General features: G+C 34.4%; 1 pseudogene; it reads left to right on the forward strand.

Moving 5' to 3' along the window:
• The first annotated feature begins 1,077 nt into the window (after positions 1-1,077).
• On the forward strand, positions 1,078-5,838 carry LOC132031747 (F-box/LRR-repeat protein At4g14103-like; annotated as a pseudogene).
• Positions 5,839-6,119: the final 281 nt, after the last annotated feature.

A 6,119-nucleotide genomic window follows, 5' to 3' on the forward strand; every position in this document is an offset into this window, starting at 1 on the left:
TGCAACAAAATGAGGATCTTGAACCAAAATCTGTCGATGAACGTAGACAGAGAAATGATTGGCAAAAATGGAAAGATGCAATTCAAGTTGAATTAGCTTTGCTTGAATAAAAATCTGAAGTTTTCGGACCTATAGTTCGAACACCTAAAGACGTAAAGCCTGTGGGGTACAATGGGTTTTTGTGCGAAAACGAAATGAGAAAAATGAAGTCGTAAGATATAAAGCACGACTTGTGGCACAAGGATTTTCGCAAAGACCTGGCATTGATTATACGGAGACATATTCTCCTATGGTAGATGAAATCACCTTCAGATATCTTATAAATCTGGCAGTTCATGAAAAACTTGATATGCATTTGATGGATGTTGTCACAGCCTATTTATATGGCTCACTGGACAATGATATTTTTATGAAAATCCCTGAAGGATTCAAAATGCCTGAAGCATATAAAGATTCCTGGGAAAATTATTCAATAAAGCTTCAAAAATATTTATACGGATTAAAACAATCAGGGCGCATATGGTATAATCGCCTTAGCGAATGCCTATTGAAAGAAGGTTATAAAAATGACCCAATTTGTCCTTGTGTTTTTATGAAAAGGTCTGGATCAGAATTTGTCATAATAGCTATATATGTTGATGACTTGAATATTATTGGAACTCCTGAAGAGCTTCCAAAGGTAGTAGAATGTTTGAAAAAGGAATTTGAAATGAAAGACCTTGGAAAAACGAAATTCTGTCTTGGTCTACAAATTGAGCATTTTACAAATGGAATATTTGTCCATCAATCAACATATACTGAAAATATTTTAAAGAGATTTTACATGGATAAAGCACATCCATTGAGTACCCCAATGGTTGTAAGATCACTTGATATCAATAAAGATCCATTTCGACCTTATTAAAATGATGAAGAACTTGTTGGTGTTGAAGTACCATATCTCAATGCAATTGGGGCATTAATGTATCTTGCCAATAATTCTCTGTAAGCTTATTAGCAAGATTTAGTTCTTCCCCAACAAGAAGACACTGGAATGGTATTAAGCATATATTCAGAGACCTCAGAAGGACCATTGATATGGGATTGTTTTATTCAAATGAATCCAATTCACAATTAATTGGTCATGCAGATGCAGGATATTTGTCCGATCCACATAAAGGTCGATCCCAGACAGGTTATTTATTTACATGTGGAGGTACAACTATATCATGGCTTTCAACAAAACAAACTATGGTTGCTACTTCTTCAAATCATGCAGAGCTAATAGCCATTCATGAAGCAAGTCGAGAATGCGTTTGATTGAGATCAATAACTCAACATATCCAAGAAACATGTGGCCTTCCTTTGAAGAGGAATATTCCAACAACACTATACGAAGATAATGCTGCATGCATAGCTCAACTAAGAGGAGGTTACATTAAAGGAGACAGAACAAAATATATTTCACCAAAATTCTTTTTTACTCATGATCTTCAAAAGAAGGGTGAAATAGATGTTCAACAAGTTCGCTCAAGTAATAACTTAGCAGATTTGTTCACTAAAACATTACCAACCTCAACATTTGAGAAGCTAACATACAAGATTGGAATGCGTCGTCTTCGAGACATTAAGTGATGTTTCCAACAGGGGGAGTAAATACGCGCTGTACTCTTTTTCCCTTAGCTAAGGTTTTATCCCATTGGGTTTTCCTGTTAAGCTTTTTAATGAGGCACCAAGCAATGCGTATTACAAATAACTATGTATAGTACTTTTCTTTCACTAGAATTTTTAGTTTACATGAACATTTAAGGAGGAGTGTTATGAATAAATGGTGGATGCCATGTGATCATTTACTGTAGCAAGCTATCTTGCCCAAGTTTCACTTAGCCTATAAATAGGCATTTGTGGGGTAGATGAAAATACACATCCCAAAAATCGAGGAAAGTATTACTCCCTTTGCTCTCTTTCTCTCTCTCTCTTTTATTGCTTAATTTGTAAACAGTTTTATTTACAACAAGGAGTACTTTGTGAGGAAGGACTTATCCCTTTAGATAACAAAAAAAAAAAAAAAGTTATGAGTTATCCCTTTGTAATAATTTAAGCATTTCTCTCGGATTTAGAAAGAGAAAAACACATAAATGAAATTGGTCCACAGTGAAGAGCTTAAAGAACACACACAAAAAGAAAGACTCTTGGTAGAGACGGTTCAAAATCATGGCTTCTTCCCCCAACTCCATCAAAGATAACGGCTTTACAAGTAGTAGTAGTAATTCAAGAAATCCGAAATCAACCTAAATGAAGAAACCCTAGACCGTATCAGTCGCCAGACTCACTCCTAATTCAAATTCTCTCTCTTTTGCCCACAAAGGATGCATTCGCAACATGTATTCTCTCGGAAAGGTGGCAGTATCTCTGGACTTTTATTCATAACACAGAGACTTCACTCGTAACAATTATAGGTCTGATGATAAATTCGCATCATTTGTTGACTATGTATTAGCTCATTCCGTTTCTCACAAAATTAAAAAAATTGTGCTCAACTGCACTCCTCCGTATGGACATTACTTTCCGATACGTACCTATGCACACGATTCGCTGATCATCACATGGCTTAGTTTTGCCGTTGAAAAAAAAAAAAAGTAGAAGATGTTGTGTTATGTTTAGATGAAGAGAGAGGAAGTTGCGCGTTGCCTGAATCTTTCTACACCTGTTCGTCTTTGATAAGTTTAGCATTTTCAGGATGTTGCTTTTATCATGACGTGGTTGTATCGTGGAAGTCTTTGAAGAGCATATATTTTGAGTTTGGGTGGTTATGGGATAAACATATTGTGAATGTACTCTCGGGTTGTCCTACATTGGAAACTATGGAGTTATTTTGTGTTGAGGGTTTTAGTAGCGTGGACGTTAGGTTTTCGAAGTTGAAGAGATTGAAGTTGAATCATTATTCATTGCTTGATGATGGAAGAGATCATTCCTTCGAAAGTATTACACCCCATTTTCAAGAATTGGAAATTTCAGGAGATCTTTATGATCGTAAATGTAGATGATGGATATAAATTAGTCATGTAATTTTGTATATAAAAAATAAGATTTATAAATAAAACATGAATAATACTATCATATTCCCGTTTATCTTCTAACAAATCTTGCAGGAAAAAGAATATAAGAGAAATAAAGAGAAGGAACAAATTGCCAAAAAAAAAATAAGAGAACCACTTATGCATCTACAACTCCGTAGACACATCCGTGAAAATTTACAGTCACATCTATGGCATCCGCAGACACGTCCGTCACCACAATCGTATCCACAGACGCGTCCGTCACCACAGACGCGTCCGTCACCACAGTCGCATCTATGGCATCCACAGATGTGTCTATTGAGAAAAAGTCAGGCATCCAATTCTACAAGTATCAAGCTGCTCTGAAGACAAAGGGGATCCAATTTTTAGCAAGATACAAGAATTAGTCTTGGTCCATTTCTCTTCTTTTCTTTGTAGGATAACATTTTCTATTTTTTTTTGTTTTTTTGTTTTTCTTACTCCATAATGGAGTAATTTCTTTCTGTTGGGATAGTTGAGGAAGCTTGATATATTTATAATACAATCTCAGTTTTTATATGTTCTTGGCTTGAAACTTTTGATTTATATTTCAAACTGTGCTGGAATGATTATTTCAATTCATTATTATCACGTCTACATATTTTATCTCTAAGTTATTCTTATATTAATTTTTTAATTCTCGCGGAGCAAAATTAATATATAATAACCAATGAGTACAATAGCAAAGTGAGAGTAATTTTTAGTATTATTATTCCAAATCTTTATCTTATTTCTTCCAATTCTAATTCTCACGGAGGGATTGACTCAAATAAGTTTATTTATTTAAATGGTCTTTATTTTATTTCTTTCGGTCCTAATTCTCATGGAGGGATTGACTCAAATAAGTTTATTGATTTAAATGGTCTTTATTTTATTTCTTTAAATCCTAATTCTCACGGAAGGATTGACTCAAATAACTTTATTGATTTAAAGGCTAATCGCAAGAAGTCTTTACTCCTGTAGCACAATTCAAGCAAGAAAATATTTCAGTTTAATCGCCACTAGTTTTAAAGCAATTAATTGACATAACCTCACGGAGTGTTAATTAATTATTTATTTCTTAGTGTGAAAATATAATTGTATTAGCAATAAGCAAATATTCCTTAGAGAAATTCATGTAGAAACTGAGATTTTATCGTAAAAATATATCAAGTGAATTCAGCAGTTCCCAACTCTTTTTATATATAACTTTTCCGGAAGTGATATTTTTTTAATTTAAGTAATTTTAGTTTCAAAAACTCACCTTTTATCAATTTGATTCTCTCAAATAGTAACAAAGATAATAGAAATTTGTAGCATAGGTTGTTCCAATCTCTGTGGGACGATATCTTAAACTTTGCTATAATTTGACAGAGTACGAGCAGAAAAATCTATACACATTGGCCTCGTCAGTAGACTTGTAGATGTGTCCTCCGTGGTTAATGCTAAGCTTACTTTCAACATTGTTTGTATCAAATACGTCTACGCTATGGCTGGCCGAGTATTTGACGATGCGGAAGACAGTTGTCGTGACTATCATCAAGTTTTTATGAACCTTGTCCAAGATTATCTTCAAAAGTTGAATTATGCAGTCGAGTTAACAATGGGAACTTGGTTCACAGAGGTTCTTTTTTAACTTTAAATCAAAAGTCTTACTTTCCCTGATTGATCTTTAGCTGCTTACTTGCTTAGCATACAGTTGCATAATGTAAGCATATAAAATTGTGAACCTTCGCACAAATTTCACAAAAGCAATTTATAATTACCGAAATTTGTGTCCTTTTGTAATTTTTCGATGTCCAGTACTTCTTTTATCATACCGGTAAAAGATATAGTATCACTTAACTCTATGCTGTGAAGTACTTTTGTTTTGTTGTTATTACTTTCTCCGATCTTTACTAGTTTCATTGGGTTTACTGCTCCAGATCCTGTGCATGTTGCAGTTCAAAGAATGAGTTTAGTTTGTATGGAGCAGCTGTCCTTTTGCAAACCTCGCCTCAAGCGGAGACACTCAGCACAGACATAAAAGCTACGCTTGTAACTTCCTGTTGCCTTTCATCTCTTTATATATCTGTTCATTTTTTGAAACTTTAACGATATCCTTAATTGTCAGTAAGAGGATTTGCTTATGTCACTATAAAGTTCATGATAATATGGTTGGTCTTGTTGCTTTCTTTTGGCAAATAAGCTCTGAAACGAAAAGGATTATTGTGTTATCAATCTTCTTGGGTTACCTATGCCATGATTAATCTTTATGACAGGAATAGCAATTATAATCATTGCCCAGGTACCATTACAATTGTTGGTTTTAAAAAATTTCTGTACAGAACACTTCTAGTTTAAAATCACATTTTTTTTCACTTTTGCTCAGTTTCCATTAGGCTTACCTGCATTTGGTTCCGATTATATTCTCTCTTTCCAACGTGAACATTGCCCCTGCCACTTTGAGTTAAGATATTTGGCCAAGGGAGATAATATCGATTTGCAAAGTTGGATTTCAAGCATTACCTTTCCCAAGCTCAAGAATGTAAAGATTCTCATTTCCTCTGGGATGTGCATAAAGAATCATCTCAAACGGGGTTATGACAAGAAGCTTTTCAAACTTTCTGAATTTCTGTTAAATAATGCGTCGGTTTTGGAGAAGTTTGTTTTCTTATCAAAGAGAAGAAGGTGTGAGATATGTTCGATAAACCGCGTGTCCCGATATTTCTTTCGTTTATCTGAGAATTTGCTAGGTTGCTCAAGATCCTCCACCCACTGTGTAATTATCTTCCAGGAGTGAGCTTTTCATAACTAGACTGCAAGTAGTTTTCTGTCTCTGTATATAAGAAGTGTCGCTTTATGTTGAGTTTTGCATATAATGCTCATGTAATCATGAATCTTTAACCTCTCTATGTAAGTAGTTACTATGCTTTTGACTTACCCTTATGGCACCCCAAATATTATACTAGCTTCGTTTCTCATGAAGCTTTCGTTATTGCATTTTTTATGCTGTACATGTGCATTGAAATTTTCTGCAACTGTTGTTTTCCTGGAACTATGAAGATGAGCAGAAAACCCGCA

Source organism: Lycium ferocissimum, chromosome 9 (genome assembly GCF_029784015.1).
Source record: "Lycium ferocissimum isolate CSIRO_LF1 chromosome 9, AGI_CSIRO_Lferr_CH_V1, whole genome shotgun sequence".
NCBI lineage: Eukaryota > Viridiplantae > Streptophyta > Magnoliopsida > Solanales > Solanaceae > Lycium > Lycium ferocissimum.